The sequence below is a fragment of the Coregonus clupeaformis genome, unplaced genomic scaffold (assembly GCF_020615455.1).
Source record: "Coregonus clupeaformis isolate EN_2021a unplaced genomic scaffold, ASM2061545v1 scaf0390, whole genome shotgun sequence".
NCBI lineage: Eukaryota > Metazoa > Chordata > Actinopteri > Salmoniformes > Salmonidae > Coregonus > Coregonus clupeaformis.
The window spans coordinates 119,592-135,000 of NW_025533845.1; the positions used below are offsets into that span (position 1 = coordinate 119,592).

General features: G+C 41.7%; 1 protein-coding gene across 1 annotated transcript in view; it reads right to left on the reverse strand.

The window, feature by feature from the left end:
• adamtsl7 (ADAMTS-like 7) overlaps positions 1-15,409 on the reverse strand; it is an 80,171-nt gene that overhangs the window by 64,218 nt on the left and 544 nt on the right. The window lies entirely within an intron of this gene.

A 15,409-nucleotide genomic window follows, 5' to 3' on the forward strand; every position in this document is an offset into this window, starting at 1 on the left:
AATGTTCTCTCTACTCTCTCTCTGTTCTCTCTACTCTCTCTCTTTCTGTTCTCTCTCTCTCTTTCTGTTCTCTCTCTCTCTTTCTGTTCTCTCTACTCGCTCTCTTTCTGTTCTCTCTACTCTCTCTCTTTCTGTTCTCTCTACTCTCTCTCTTTCTGTTCTCTCTACTCTCTCTATTTCTGTTCTCTCTACTCTCTCTCTTTCTGTTCTCTCTACTCTCTCTCTTTCTGTTCTCTCTCTCTCTTTCTGTTCTCTATACTCTCTCTCTTTCTGTTCTCTCTACTCTCTCTTTCTGTTCTCTCTACTCTCTCTTTCTGTTCTCTCTACCTCTTTCTGTTCTCTCTACTCTCTCTCTTTCTGTTCTCTCTACTCTCTCTCTTTCTGTTCTCTCTACTCTCTCTCTTTCTGTTCTCTCTACTCTCTCTCTTTCTGTTCTCTCTACTCTCTCTCTTTCTGTTCTCTCTACTCTCGCTCTCTGTTCTCTCTACTCTCTCTCTTTCTGTTCTCTCTACTCTCTCTCTTTCTGTTCTCTCTACTCTCTCTCTTTCTGTTCTCTCTACTCTCTCTCTTTATGTTCTCTCTCTCTCTTTCTGTTCTCTCTACTCTCTCTTTCTGTTCTCTCTACTCTCTCTCTTTCTGTTCTCTCTACTCTCTCTTTCTGTTCCTCTATCTCTCTCTCTTTCTGTTCTCTCTACTCTCTCTCTTTCTGTTCTCTCTACTCTCTCTCTTTCTGTTCTCTCTACTCTCTCTCTTTCTGTTCTCTCTACTCTCTCGCTTTCTGTTCTCTCTACTCTCTCTCTTTCTGTTCTCTCTACTCTCTCTCTTTCTGTTCTCTCTACTCTCTCTCTTTCTGTTCTCTCTACTCTCTCTCTTTCTGTTCTCTCTACTCTCTCTCTTTCTGTTCTCTCTACTCTCTCTTTCTGTTCTCTCTACTCTCTCTCTCTGTTCTCTCTACTCTCTCTCTTTCTGTTCTCTCTCTCTCTTTCTGTTCTCTCTACTCTCTCTCTCTGTTCTCTCTACTCTCTCTCTTTCTGTTCTCTCTACTCTCTCTCTTTCTGTTCTCTCTCTCTCTTTCTGTTCTCTCTACTCTCTCTCTTTCTGTTCTCTCTACTCTCTCTCTTTCTGTTCTCTCTACTCTCTCTCTCTTTCTGTTCTCTCTACTCTCTCTCTCTCTGTTCTCTCTACTCTCTCTCTTTATGTTCTCTCTCTCTCTTTCTGTTCTCTCTACTCTCTCTTTCTGTTCTCTCTACTCTCTCTCTTTCTGTTCTCTCTACTCTCTCTTTCTGTTCCCTCTACTCTCTCTCTTTCTGTTCTCTCTACTCTCTCTCTTTCTGTTCTCTCTACTCTCTCTCTCTTTCTGTTCTCTCTACTCTCTCTCTTTCTGTTCTCTCTACTCTCTCGCTTTCTGTTCTCTCTACACTCTCTCTCTTTCTGTTCTCTCTACTCTCTCTCTTTCTGTTCTCTCTACTCTCTCTCTTTCTGTTCTCTCTACTCTCTCTCTTTCTGTTCTCTCTACTCTCTCTCTTTCTGTTCTCTCTACTCTCTCTTTCTGTTCTCTCTACTCTCTCTCTTTCTGTTCTCTCTACTCTCTCTCTTTCTGTTCTCTCTACTCTCTCTTTCTGTTCTCTCTACTCTCTCTCTCTGTTCTCTCTACTCTCTCTCTTTCTGTTCTCTCTTTCTCTTTCTGTTCTCTCTACTCTCTCTCTTTCTGTTCTCTCTACTCTCTCTCTTTCTGTTCTCTCTACTCTCTCTCTTTCTGTTCTCTCTACTCTCTGCTTTCTGTTCTCTCTACTCTCTCTCTTTCTGTTCTCTCTACTCTCTCTTTCTGTTCTCTCTACTCTCTCTCTTCTGTTCTCTCTCTCTCTCTTTCTGTTCTCTTTCTTTTTTCTCTCTACTCTCTCTCTCTGTTCTCTCTACTCTCTCTCTTTCTGTTCTCTCTACTCTCTCTCTTTCTGTTCTCTCTCTCTCTTTCTGTTCTCTCTACTCTCTCTTTTTCTGTTCTCTCTACTCTCTCTCTTTCTGTTCTCTCTACTCTCTCTCTCTTTCTGTTCTCTCTACTCTCTCTCTCTCTGTTCTCTCTACTCTCTCTCTTTATGTTCTCTCTCTCTCTTTCTGTTCTCTCTACTCTCTCTTTCTGTTCTCTCTACTCTCTCTCTTTCTGTTCTCTCTACTCTCTCTTTCTGTTCCCTCTACTCTCTCTCTTTCTGTTCTCTCTACTCTCTCTCTTTCTGTTCTCTCTACTCTCTCTCTTTCTGTTCTCTCTACTCTCTCTCTTTCTGTTCTCTCTACTCTCTCGCTTTCTGTTCTCTCTACTCTCTCTCTCTTTCTGTTCTCTCTACTCTCTCTCTTTCTGTTCTCTCTACTCTCTCTCTTTCTGTTCTCTCTACTCTCTCTCTTCCTGTTCTCTCTACTCTCTCTCTTTCTGTTCTCTCTACTCTCTCTTTCTGTTCTCTCTAATCTCTCTCTTTCTGTTCTCTCTACTCTCTCTCTTTCTGTTCTCTCTACTCTCACTTTCTGTTCTCTCTACTCTCTCTCTCTGTTCTCTCTACTCTCTCTCTTTCTGTTCTCTCTTTGTCTTTCTGTTCTCTCTACTCTCTCTCTTTCTGTTCTCTCTACTCTCTCTCTTTCTGTTCTCTCTACTCTCTATCTCTTTCTGTTCTCTCTACTCTCTCTCTCTCTGTTCTCTCTACTCTCTCTCTTTCTGTTCTCTCTACTCTCTCTCTTTCTGTTCTCTCTCTCTCTTTCTGTTCTCTCTCTCTCTTTCTGTTCTCTCTACTCTCTCTCTTTCTGTTCTCTCTACTCTCTCTCTTTCTGTTCTCTCTCTCTCTTTCTGTTCTCTCTACTCTCTCTCTTTCTGTTCTCTCTACTCTCTCTCTCTTTCTGTTCTCTCTACTCTCTCTCTTTCTGTTCTCTCTACTCTCTCTCTCTCTGTTCTCTCTACTCGATCTCTTAATGTTCTCTCTACTCTCTCTCTTTCTGTTCTCTCTACTCTCTCTCTCTTTCTGTTCTCTCTACTCTCTCTCTCTGTTCTCTCTACTCTCTCTCTGTTCTCTCTACTCTATCTCTTAATGTTCTCTCTACTCTCTCTCTGTTCTCTCTACTCTCTCTCTTTCTGTTCTCTCTCTCTCTTTCTGTTCTCTCTCTCTCTTTCTGTTCTCTCTACTCTCTCTCTTTCTGTTCTCTCTACTCTCTCTCTTTCTGTACTCTCTACTCTCTCTCTTTCTGTTCTCTCTACTCTCTCTATTTCTGTTCTCTCTACTCTCTCTCTTTCTGTTCTCTCTACTCTCTCTCTTTCTGTTCTCTCTCTCTCTTTCTGTTCTCTATACTCTATCTCTTTCTGTTCTCTCTACTCTCTCTTTCTGTTCTCTCTACTCTCTCTTTCTGTTCTCTCTACCTCTTTCTGTTCTCTCTACTCTCTCTCTTTCTGTTCTCTCTACTCTCTCTCTTTCTGTTCTCTCTACTCTCTCTCTTTCTGTTCTCTCTACTCTCTCTCTTTCTGTTCTCTCTACTCTCTCTCTTTCTGTTCTCTCTACTCTCTCTCTCTCTGTTCTCTCTACTCTCTCTCTTTCTGTTCTCTCTACTCTCTCTCTTTCTGTTCTCTCTACTCTCTCTCTTTCTGTTCTCTCTCTCTCTTTCTCTCTCTCTCTCTCTCTTTCTGTTCTCTCTACTCTCTCTTTCTGTTCTCTCTACTCTCTCTCTTTCTGTTCTCTCTACTCTCTCTCTTTCTGTTCTCTCTACTCTCTCTCTTTCTGTTCTCTCTACTCTCTCTCTTTCTGTTCTCTCTACTCTCTCTCTTTCTGTTCTCTCTACTCTCTCTTTCTGTTCCCTCTACTCTCTCTCTTTCTGTTCTCTCTACTCTCTCTCTTTCTGTTCTCTCTACTCTCTCTCTTTCTGTTCTCTCTACTCTCTCTCTCTCTCTCTGTTCTCTCTCTCTCTTTCTGTTCTCTCTCTCTCTCTTTCTGTTCTCTCTACTCTCTCTCTCTGTTCTCTCTACTCTCTCTCTTTCTGTTCTCTCTACTCTCTCTCTTTCTGTTCTCTCTCTCTCTTTCTGTTCTCTCTACTCTCTCTCTTTCTGTTCTCTCTACTCTCTCTCTTTCTGTTCTCTCTACTCTCTCTCTCTTTCTGTTCTCTCTACTCTCTCTCTCTCTGTTCTCTCTACTCTCTCTCTTTATGTTCTCTCTCTCTCTTTCTGTTCTCTCTACTCTCTCTTTCTGTTCTCTCTACTCTCTCTCTTTCTGTTCTCTCTACTCTCTCTTTCTGTTCCCTCTACTCTCTCTCTTTCTGTTCTCTCTACTCTCTCTCTTTCTGTTCTCTCTACTCTCTCTCTTTCTGTTCTCTCTACTCTCTCTCTTTCTGTTCTCTCTACTCTCTCGGCTTTCTGTTCTCTCTACTCTCTCTCTCTTTCTGTTCTCTCTACTCTCTCTCTTTCTGTTCTCTCTACTCTCTCTCTTTCTGTTCTCTCTACTCTCTCTCTTTCTGTTCTCTCTACTCTCTCTCTTTCTGTTCTCTCTACTCTCTCTTTCTGTTCTCTCTAATCTCTCTCTTTCTGTTCTCTCTACTCTCTCTCTTTCTGTTCTCTCTACTCTCTCTTTCTGTTCTCTCTACTCTCTCTCTCTGTTCTCTCTACTCTCTCTCTTTCTGTTCTCTCTTTCTCTTTCTGTTCTCTCTACTCTCTCTCTTTCTGTTCTCTCTACTCTCTCTCTTTCTGTTCTCTCTACTCTCTCTCTTTCTGTTCTCTCTACTCTCTCTCTTTCTGTTCTCTCTACTCTCTCTCTTTCTGTTCTCTCTACTCTCTCTCTTTCTGTTCTCTCTACTCTCTCTCTTTCTGTTCTCTCTACTCTCTCTCTTTCTGTTCTCTCTACTCTCTCTCTTTCTGTTCTCTCTACTCTCTCTCTTTCTGTTCTCTCTACTCTCTCTCTCTGTTCTCTCTACTCTCTCTCTTTCTGTTCTCTCTCTCTCTTTCTGTTCTCTCTACTCTCTCTCTCTGTTCTCTCTACTATCTCTCTTTCTGTTCTCTCTACTCTCTCTCTTTCTGTTTCTCTCTCTCTCTTTCTGTTCTCTCTACTCTCTCTCTTTTCTGTTCTCTCTACTCTCTCTCTCTTTCTGTTCTCTCTGCTCTCTCTCTCTTTCTGTTCTCTCTACTCTCTCTCTCTCTGTTCTCTCTACTCTCTCTCTTTATGTTCTCTCTCTCTCTTTCTGTTCTCTCTACTCTCTCTTTCTGTTCTCTCTACTCTCTCTCTTTCTGTTCTCTCTACTCTCTCTTTCTGTTCCCTCTACTCTCTCTCTTTCTGTTCTCTCTACTCTCTCTCTTTCTGTTCTCTCTACTCTCTCTCTCTTTCTGTTCTCTCTACTCTCTCTCTTTCTGTTCTCTCTACTCTCTCGCTTTCTGTTCTCTCTACTCTCTCTCTCTTTCTGTTCTCTCTACTCTCTCTCTTTCTGTTCTCTCTACTCTCTCTCTTTCTGTTCTCTCTACTCTCTCTCTTTCTGTTCTCTCTACTCTCTCTCTTTCTGTTCTCTCTACTCTCTCTCTTTCTGTTCTCTCTACTCTCTCTTTCTGTTCTCTCTAATCTCTCTCTTTCTGTTCTCTCTACTCTCTCTCTTTCTGTTCTCTCTACTCTCTCTTTCTGTTCTCTCTACTCTCTCTCTCTGTTCTCTCTACTCTCTCTCTTTCTGTTCTCTCTTTCTCTTTCTGTTCTCTCTACTCTCTCTCTTTCTGTTCTCTCTTCTCTCTCTCTTTCTGTTCTCTCTACTCTCTATCTCTTTCTGTTCTCTCTACTCTCTCTCTCTCTGTTCTCTCTACTCTCTCTCTTTCTGTTCTCTCTACTCTCTCTCTTTCTGTTCTCTCTCTCTCTTTCTGTTCTCTCTCTCTCTTTCTGTTCTCTCTACTCTCTCTTTCTGTTCTCTCTACTCTCTCTCTTTCTGTTCTCTCTACTCTCTCTCTTTCTGTTCTCTCTACTCTATCTCTTTCTGTTCTCTCTACTCTCTCTCTCTTTCTGTTCTCTCTACTCTCTCTCTTTCTGTTCTCTCTACTCTCTCTCTCTCTGTTCTCTCTACTCGATCTCTTAATGTTCTCTCTACTCTCTCTCTTTCTGTTCTCTCTACTCTCTCTCTTTCTGTTCTCTCTACTCTCTCTCTTTCTGTTCTCTCTCTCTCTTTCTGTTCTCTCTCTCTCTTTCTGTTCTCTCTACTCTCTCTCTTTCTGTTCTCTCTACTCTCTCTCTTTCTGTTCTCTCTACTCTCTCTCTTTCTGTTCTCTCCACTCTCTCTATTTCTGTTCTCTCTACTCTCTCTCTTTCTGTTCTCTCTACTCTCTCTCTTTCTGTTCTCTCTCTCTCTTTCTGTTCTCTATACTCTCTCTCTTTCTGTTCTCTCTACTCTCTCTCTTTCTGTTCTCTCTACTCTCTCTTTCTGTTCTCTCTACTCTCTCTCTCTGTTCTCTCTACTCTCTCTCTTTCTGTTCTCTCTCTTTCTTTCTGTTCTCTCTACTCTCTCTCTCTGTTCTCTCTACTCTCTCTCTTTCTGTTCTCTCTACTCTCTCTCTTTCTGTTCTCTCTCTCTCTTTCTGTTCTCTCTACTCTCTCTCTTTCTGTTCTCTCTACTCTCTCTCTTTCTGTTCTCTCTACTCTCTCTCTCTTTCTGTTCTCTCTACTCTCTCTCTCTCTGTTCTCTCTACTCTCTCTCTTTATGTTCTCTCTCTCTCTTTCTGTTCTCTCTACTCTCTCTTTCTGTTCTCTCTACTCTCTCTCTTTCTGTTCTCTCTATTCTCTCTTTCTGTTCCCTCTACTCTCTCTCTTTCTGTTCTCTCTACTCTCTCTCTTTCTGTTCTCTCTACTCTCTCTCTTTCTGTTCTCTCTACTCTCTCTTTCTGTTCTCTCTACTCTCTCTCTCTGTTCTCTCTACTCTCTCTCTTTCTGTTCTCTCTTTCTCTTTCTGTTCTCTCTACTCTCTCTCTTTCTGTTCTCTCTACTCTCTCTCTTTCTGTTCTCTCTACTCTCTCTCTTTCTGTTCTCTCTACTCTCTCTCTTTCTGTTCTCTCTACTCTCTCTCTTTCTGTTCTCTCTACTCTCTCTCTTTCTGTTCTCTCTACTCTCTCTCTTTCTGTTCTCTTACTCTCTCTCTTTCTGTTCTCTCTACTCTCTCTCTTTCTGTTCTCTCTACTCTCTCTCTTTCTGTTCTCTCTACTCTCTCTTTCTGTTCTCTCTACTCTCTCTCTCTGTTCTCTCTACTCTCTCTCTTTCTGTTCTCTCTCTCTCTTTCTGTTCTCTCTACTCTCTCTCTCTGTTCTCTCTACTATCTCTCTTTCTGTTCTCTCTACTCTCTCTCTTTCTGTTCTCTCTCTCTCTTTCTGTTCTCTCTACTCTCTCTTTTTCTGTTCTCTCTACTCTCTCTCTTTCTGTTCTCTCTGCTCTCTCTCTCTTTCTGTTCTCTCTACTCTCTCTCTCTCTGTTCTCTCTACTCTCTCTCTTTATGTTCTCTCTCTCTCTTTCTGTTCTCTCTACTCTCTCTTTCTGTTCTCTCTACTCTCTCTCTTTCTGTTCTCTCTACTCTCTCTTTCTGTTCCCTCTACTCTCTCTCTTTCTGTTCTCTCTACTCTCTCTCTTTCTGTTCTCTCTACTCTCTCTCTTTCTGTTCTCTCTACTCTCTCTCTTTCTGTTCTCTCTACTCTCTCGCTTTCTGTTCTCTCTACTCTCTCTCTCTTTCTGTTCTCTCTACTCTCTCTCTTTCTGTTCTCTCTACTCTCTCTCTTTCTGTTCTCTCTACTCTCTCTCTTTCTGTTCTCTCTACTCTCTCTCTTTCTGTTCTCTCTACTCTCTCTCTCTTTCTGTTCTCTCTACTCTCTCTTTCTGTTCTCTCTAATCTCTCTCTTTCTGTTCTCTCTACTCTCTCTCTTTCTGTTCTCTCTACTCTCTCTTTCTGTTCTCTCTACTCTCTCTCTCTCTGTTCTCTCTACTCTCTCTCTTTCTGTTCTCTCTTTCTCTTTCTGTTCTCTCTACTCTCTCTCTTTCTTTCTCTCTTCTCTCTCTCTTTCTGTTCTCTCTACTCTCTATCTCTTTCTGTTCTCTCTACTCTCTCTCTCTCTGTTCTCTCTACTCTCTCTCTTTCTGTTCTCTCTACTCTCTCTCTTTCTGTTCTCTCTCTCTCTTTCTGTTCTCTCTCTCTCTTTCTGTTCTCTCTACTCTCTCTTTCTGTTCTCTCTACTCTCTCTCTTTCTGTTCTCTCTACTCTCTCTCTTTCTGTTCTCTCTACTCTATCTCTTTCTGTTCTCTCTACTCTCTCTCTCTTTCTGTTCTCTCTACTCTCTCTCTTTCTGTTCTCTCTACTCTCTCTCTCTCTGTTCTCTCTACTCGATCTCTTAATGTTCTCTCTATCTCTCTCTCTTTCTGTTCTCTCTACTCTCTCTCTTTCTGTTCTCTCTACTCTCTCTCTTTCTGTTCTCTCTCTCTCTTTCTGTTCTCTCTCTCTCTTTCTGTTCTCTCTACTCTCTCTCTTTCTGTTCTCTCTACTCTCTCTCTTTCTGTTCTCTCTACTCTCTCTCTTTCTGTTCTCTCTACTCTCTCTATTTCTGTTCTCTCTACTCTCTCTCTTTCTGTTCTCTCTACTCTCTCTCTTTCTGTTCTCTCTCTCTCTTTCTGTTCTCTATACTCTCTCTCTTTCTGTTCTCTCTACTCTCTCTCTTTCTGTTCTCTCTACTCTCTCTTTCTGTTCTCTCTACTCTCTCTCTCTGTTCTCTCTACTCTCTCTCTTTCTGTTCTCTCTCTTTCTTTCTGTTCTCTCTACTCTCTCTCTCTGTTCTCTCTACTCTCTCTCTTTCTGTTCTCTCTACTCTCTCTCTTTCTGTTCTCTCTCTCTCTTTCTGTTCTCTCTACTCTCTCTCTTTCTGTTCTCTCTACTCTCTCTCTTTCTGTTCTCTCTACTCTCTCTCTCTTTCTGTTCTCTCTACCTCTCTCTCTCTCTGTTCTCTCTACTCTCTCTCTTTATGTTCTCTCTCTCTCTTTCTGTTCTCTCTACTCTCTCTTTCTGTTCTCTCTACTCTCTCTCTTTCTGTTCTCTCTACTCTCTCTTTCTGTTCCTCTACTCTCTCTCTTTCTGTTCTCTCTACTCTCTCTCTTTCTGTTCTCTCTACTCTCTCTCTTTCTGTTCTCTCTACTCTCTCTCTTTCTGTTTCTCTCTACTCTCTAGCTTTCTGTTCTCTCTACTCTCTCTCTCTTTCTGTTCTCTCTACTCTCTCTCTTTCTGTTCTCTCTACTCTCTCTCTTTCTGTTCTCTCTACTCTCTCTCTTTCTGTTCTCTCTACTCTCTCTCTTTCTGTTCTCTCTACTCTCTCTCTTTCTGTTCTCTCTAATCTCTCTCTTTCTGTTCTCTCTACTCTCTCTCTTTCTGTTCTCTCTACTCTCTCTTTCTGTTCTCTCTACTCTCTCTCTCTGTTCTCTCTACTCTCTCTCTTTCTGTTCTCTCTTTCTCTTTCTGTTCTCTCTACTCTCTCTCTTTCTGTTCTCTCTACTCTCTCTCTTTCTGTTCTCTCTACTCTCTCTCTTTCTGTTCTCTCTACTCTCTCTCTTTCTGTTCTCTCTACTCTCTCTCTTTCTGTTCTCTCTACTCTCTCTCTTTCTGTTCTCTCTACTCTCTCTCTTTCTGTTCTCTCTACTCTCTCTCTTTCTGTTCTCTCTACTCTCTCTCTTTCTGTTCTCTCTACTCTCTCTCTCTTTCTGTTCTCTCTACTCTCTCTTTCTGTTCTCTCTACTCTCTCTCTCTGTTCTCTCTACTCTCTCTCTTTCTGTTCTCTCTCTCTCTTTCTGTTCTCTCTACTCTCTCTCTCTGTTCTCTCTACTCTCTCTCTTTCTGTTCTCTCTACTCTCTCTCTTTCTGTTCTCTCTCTCTCTTTCTGTTCTCTCTACTCTCTCTTTTTCTGTTCTCTCTACTCTCTCTCTTTCTGTTCTCTCTACTCTCTCTCTCTTTCTGTTCTCTCTACTCTCTCTCTCTCTGTTCTCTCTACTCTCTCTCTTTATGTTCTCTCTCTCTCTTTCTGTTCTCTCTACTCTCTCTTTCTGTTCTCTCTACTCTCTCTCTTTCTGTTCTCTCTACTCTCTCTTTCTGTTCCCTCTACTCTCTCTCTTTCTGTTCTCTCTACTCTCTCTCTTTCTGTTCTCTCTACTCTCTCTCTTTCTGTTCTCTCTACTCTCTCTCTTTCTGTTCTCTCTACTCTCTGCTTTCTGTTCTCTCTACTCTCTCTCTCTTTCTGTTCTCTCTACTCTCTCTCTTTCTGTTCTCTCTACTCTCTCTCTTTCTGTTCTCTCTACTCTCTCTCTTTCTGTTCTCTCTACTCTCTCTCTTTCTGTTCTCTCTACTCTCTCTCTTTCTGTTCTCTCTACTCTCTCTTTCTGTTCTCTCTAATCTCTCTCTTTCTGTTCTCTCTACTCTCTCTCTTTCTGTTCTCTCTACTCTCTCTTTCTGTTCTCTCTACTCTCTCTCTCTGTTCTCTCTACTCTCTCTCTTTCTGTTCTCTCTTTCTCTTTCTGTTCTCTCTACTCTCTCTCTTTCTGTTCTCTCTACTCTCTCTCTTTCTGTTCTCTCTACTCTCTATCTCTTTCTGTTCTCTCTCTCTCTCTCTCTGTTCTCTCTACTCTCTCTCTTTCTGTTCTCTCTACTCTCTCTCTTTCTGTTCTCTCTCTCTCTTTCTGTTCTCTCTCTCTCTTTCTGTTCTCTCTACTCTCTCTTTCTGTTTCTCTCTACTCTCTCTCTTTCTGTTCTCTCTACTCTCTCTCTTTCTGTTCTCTCTCTCTCTTTCTGTTCTCTCTACTCTATCTCTTTCTGTTCTCTCTACTCTCTCTCTCTTTCTGTTCTCTCTACTCTCTCTCTTTCTGTTCTCTCTACTCTCTCTCTCTCTGTTCTCTCTACTCGATCTCTTAATGTTCTCTCTACTCTCTCTCTTTCTGTTCTCTCTACTCTCTCTCTTTCTGTTCTCTCTACTCTCTCTCTTTCTGTTCTCTCTCTCTCTTTCTGTTCTCTCTACTCTCTCTCTTTCTGTTCTCTCTACTCTCTCTCTTTCTGTTCTCTCTACTCTCTCTCTTTCTGTTCTCTCTACTCTCTCTATTTCTGTTCTCTCTACTCTCTCTCTTTCTGTTCTCTCTACTCTCTCTCTTTCTGTTCTCTCTCTCTCTTTCTGTTCTCTATACTCTCTCTCTTTCTGTTCTCTCTACTCTCTCTTTCTGTTCTCTCTACTCTCTCTTTCTGTTCTCTCTACCTCTTTCTGTTCTCTCTACTCTCTCTCTTTCTGTTCTCTCTACTCTCTCTCTTTCTGTTCTCTCTACTCTCTCTCTTTCTGTTCTCTCTACTCTCTCTCTTTCTGTTCTCTCTACGCTCTCTCTCTTTCTGTTCTCTCTACTCATTCTCTCTCTTTCTCTCTGTTCTCTCTATCTCCTTTCGTTCTCTCTACTCTCTCTCTTTCTGTTCTCTCTCTCTCTTTCTGTTCTCTCTCTCTCTTTCTGTTCTCTCTACTCTCTCTCTTTCTGTTCTCTCTACTCTCTCTCTTTCTGTTCTCTCTACTCTCTCTCTTTCTGTTCTCTCTACTCTCTCTATTTCTGTTCTCTCTACTCTCTCTCTTTCTGTTCTCTCTACTCTCTCTCTTTCTGTTTTCTCTCTCTCTTTCTGTTCTCTATACTCTCTCTCTTTCTGTTCTCTCTACTCTCTCTCTTTCTGTTCTCTCTACTCTCTCTTTCTGTTCTCTTACTCTCTCTCTCTGTTCTCTCTACTCTCTCTCTTTCTGTTCTCTTTCTTTCTGTTCTCTCTACTCTCTCTCTCTGTTCTCTCTACTCTCTCTCTTTCTGTTCTCTCTTTCTCTTTCTGTTCTCTCTCTCTCTTTCTGTTCTCTCTACTCTCTCTCTTTCTGTTCTCTCTACTCTCTCTCTTTCTGTTCTCTCTACTCTCTCTCTCTTTCTGTTCTCTCTACTCTCTCTCTCTCTGTTCTCTCTACTCTCTCTCTTTATGTTCTCTCTCTCTCTTTCTGTTCTCTCTACTCTCTCTTTCTGTTCTCTCTACTCTCTCTCTTTCTGTTCTCTCTCTCTTTCTGTTCTCTCTACTCTCTCTCTTTCTGTTCTCTCTACTCTCTCTCTTTCTGTTCTCTCTACTCTCTCTCTTTCTGTTCTCTCTACTCTCTCTCTTTCTGTTCTCTCTACTCTCTCTCTCTTTCTGTTCTCTCTTCTCTCTCTCTTTCTGTTCTCTCTACTCTCTCTCTTTCTGTTCTCTCTACTCTCTCTCTTTCTGTTCTCTCTACTCTCTCTCTTTCTGTTCTCTCCTCTCTCTCTTTCTGTTCTCTCTAATCTCTCTCTTTCTGTTCTCTCTACTCTCTCTCTTTCTGTTCTCTCTACTCTCTCTTTCTGTTCTCTCTACTCTCTCTCTCTGTTCTCTCTACTCTCTCTCTTTCTGTTCTCTCTACCTCTTTCTGTTCTCTCTACTCTCTCTCTTTCTGTTCTCTCTACTCTCTCTCTTTCTGTTCTCTCTACTCTCTCTCTTTCTGTTCTCTCTACTCTCTCTCTTTCTGTTCTCTCTACTCTCTCTCTTTCTGTTCTCTCTACTCTCTCTCTTTCTGTTCTCTCTACTCTCTCTCTTTCTGTTCTCTCTACTCTCTCTCTTTCTGTTCTCTCTACTCTCTCTCTTTCTGTTCTCTCTCTCTCTCTTTCTGTTCTCTCTACTCTCTCTCTCTGTTCTCTCTACTCTCTCTCTTTCTGTTCTCCTCTCTCTCTTTCTGTTCTCTCTACTCTCTCTCTCTGTTCTCTCTACTCTCTCTCTTTCTGTTCTCTCTACTCTCTCTCTTTCTGTTCTCTCTCTCTCTTTCTGTTCTCTCTACTCTCTCTTTTTCTGTTCTCTCTACTCTCTCTCTTTCTGTTCTCTCTACTCTCTCTCTCTTTCTGTTCTCTCTACTCTCTCTCTCTCTGTTCTCTCTACTCTCTCTCTTTATGTTCTCTCTCTCTCTTTCTGTTCTCTCTACTCTCTCTTTCTGTTCTCTCTACTCTCTCTCTTTTCTGTTCTCTCTACTCTCTCTTTCTGTTCCCTCTACTCTCTCTCTTTCTGTTCTCTCTACTCTCTCTCTTTCTGTTCTCTCTACTCTCTCTCTTTCTGTTCTCTCTACTCTCTCTCTTTCTGTTCTCTCTACTCTCTCGCTTTCTGTTCTCTCTACTCTCTCTCTCTTTCTGTTCTCTCTACTCTCTCTCTTTCTGTTCTCTCTACTCTCTCTCTTTCTGTTCTCTCTACTCTCTCTCTTTCTGTTCTCTCTACTCTCTCTTTCTGTTCTCTCTAATCTCTCTCTTTCTGTTCTCTCTACTCTCTCTCTTTCTGTTCTCTCTACTCTCTCTTTCTGTTCTCTCTACTCTCTCTCTCTGTTCTCTCTACTCTCTCTCTTTCTGTTCTCTCTTTCTCTTTCTGTTTCTCTCTACTCTCTCTCTTTCTGTTCTCTCTACTCTCTCTCTTTCTGTTCTCTCTACTCTCTATCTCTTTCTGTTCTCTCTACTCTCTCTCTCTCTGTTCTCTCTACTCTCTCTCTTTCTGTTCTCTCTACTCTCTCTCTTTCTGTTCTCTCTCTCTCTTTCTGTTCTCTCTCTCTCTTTCTGTTCTCTCTACTCTCTCTTTCTGTTCTCTCTACTCTCTCTCTTTCTGTTCTCTCTACTCTCTCTCTTTCTGTTCTCTCTCTCTCTTTCTGTTCTCTCTACTCTATCTCTTTCTGTTCTCTCTACTCTCTCTCTCTTTCTGTTCTCTCTACTCTCTCTCTTTCTGTTCTCTCTACTCTCTCTCTCTCTGTTCTCTCTACTCGATCTCTTAATGTTCTCTCTACTCTCTCTCTTTCTGTTCTCTCTACTCTCTCTCTTTCTGTTCTCTCTATCTCTCTCTCTTTCTGTTTCTCTCTCTCTCTTTCTGTTCTCTCTCTCTCTTTCTGTTCTCTCTACTCTCTCTCTTTCTGTTCTCTCTACTCTCTCTCTTTCTGTTCTCTCTACTCTCTCTCTTTCTGTTCTCTCTACTCTCTCTATTTCTGTTCTCTCTACTCTCTCTCTTTCTGTTCTCTCTACTCTCTCTCTTTCTGTTCTCTCTCTCTCTTTCTGTTCTCTATACTCTCTCTCTTTCTGTTCTCTCTACTCTCTCTTTCTGTTCTCTCTACTCTCTCTTTCTGTTCTCTCTACCTCTTTCTGTTCTCTCTACTCTCTCTCTTTCTGTTCTCTCTACTCTCTCTCTTTCTGTTCTCTCTACTCTCTCTCTTTCTGTTCTCTCTACTCTCTCTCTTTCTGTTCTCTCTACGCTCTCTCTCTTTCTGTTCTCTCTACTCTCTCTCTTTCTGTTCACTCTACTCTCTCTCTTTCTGTTCTCTCTACTCTCTCTCTTTCTGTTCTCTCTACTCTCTCTCTTTCTGTTCTCTCTACTCTCTCTCTTTCTGTTCTCTCTCTCTCTCTCGTTCTGTTCTCTCTACTCTCTCTCTTTCTGTTCTCTCTACTCTCTCTTTCTGTTCTCTCTACTCTCTCTCTTTCTGTTCTCTCTACTCTCTTTCTTATTTATGCCCTACAGATGTGTTTTATGTAAATGAACTTAAAAATATATATTTTTTATTTGATTTAGTTGTACATCTTGTCTCTGTGTTGTTTCTGGTTTCCTCTATCCTGTTGTTCGATGTTTTATTGATGAACAATAAAGATCTGTGATTGATTAGTATATTATACAGTCTGTTATACAGACCCAGCACACACACACGCACGCACGCACGCACGCACTTACGCACGCACGCACACACGCACACACACACACACACACACACACACACACACACACACACACACACACACACACACACACACACACACACACACACACACAGAACAACTGTCCAGTTCCAGCAGCAGTGACTGAACAACATCAACTTGAGTAAAACCATGAGTGTATAAGTTCTGCCTTAAGCACAACAGAGGAGGCTGGTGGGAGGAGTTATGGGAGGACAGGCTCTTTGTAATGGCTGGAATGGAATAAACGGAACAGTTTCAAACACATACGGAAACCACATGTTTGACTTTGTTCCATTGATTCCATTCCAGCCATTACAATGAGCCTGTCCTCCTATAGCTCCTCCCACCAACCTCCTCTGACACACACTACCACTACCACCACAACACGCCACTACACACACATACACACATACCAACAAACATCAGCAATATAAATTCTCACTCTTTTCCAATAATAGCTGACAGCTATGGAAGCCAGCCAGTTTAGTAACAAGTAGAAACCCAAACAGTCTTGCAACTAACTCCTAAACTAACTAAATCCTCCTAACCTAACTAACTCCTAAACTAACTAACTCCTCCTAACACAACTAACTCCTAAACTAAGTAACTCCTTGTAATCTAACTAACTCATAAACTAACTAACTCCTCCT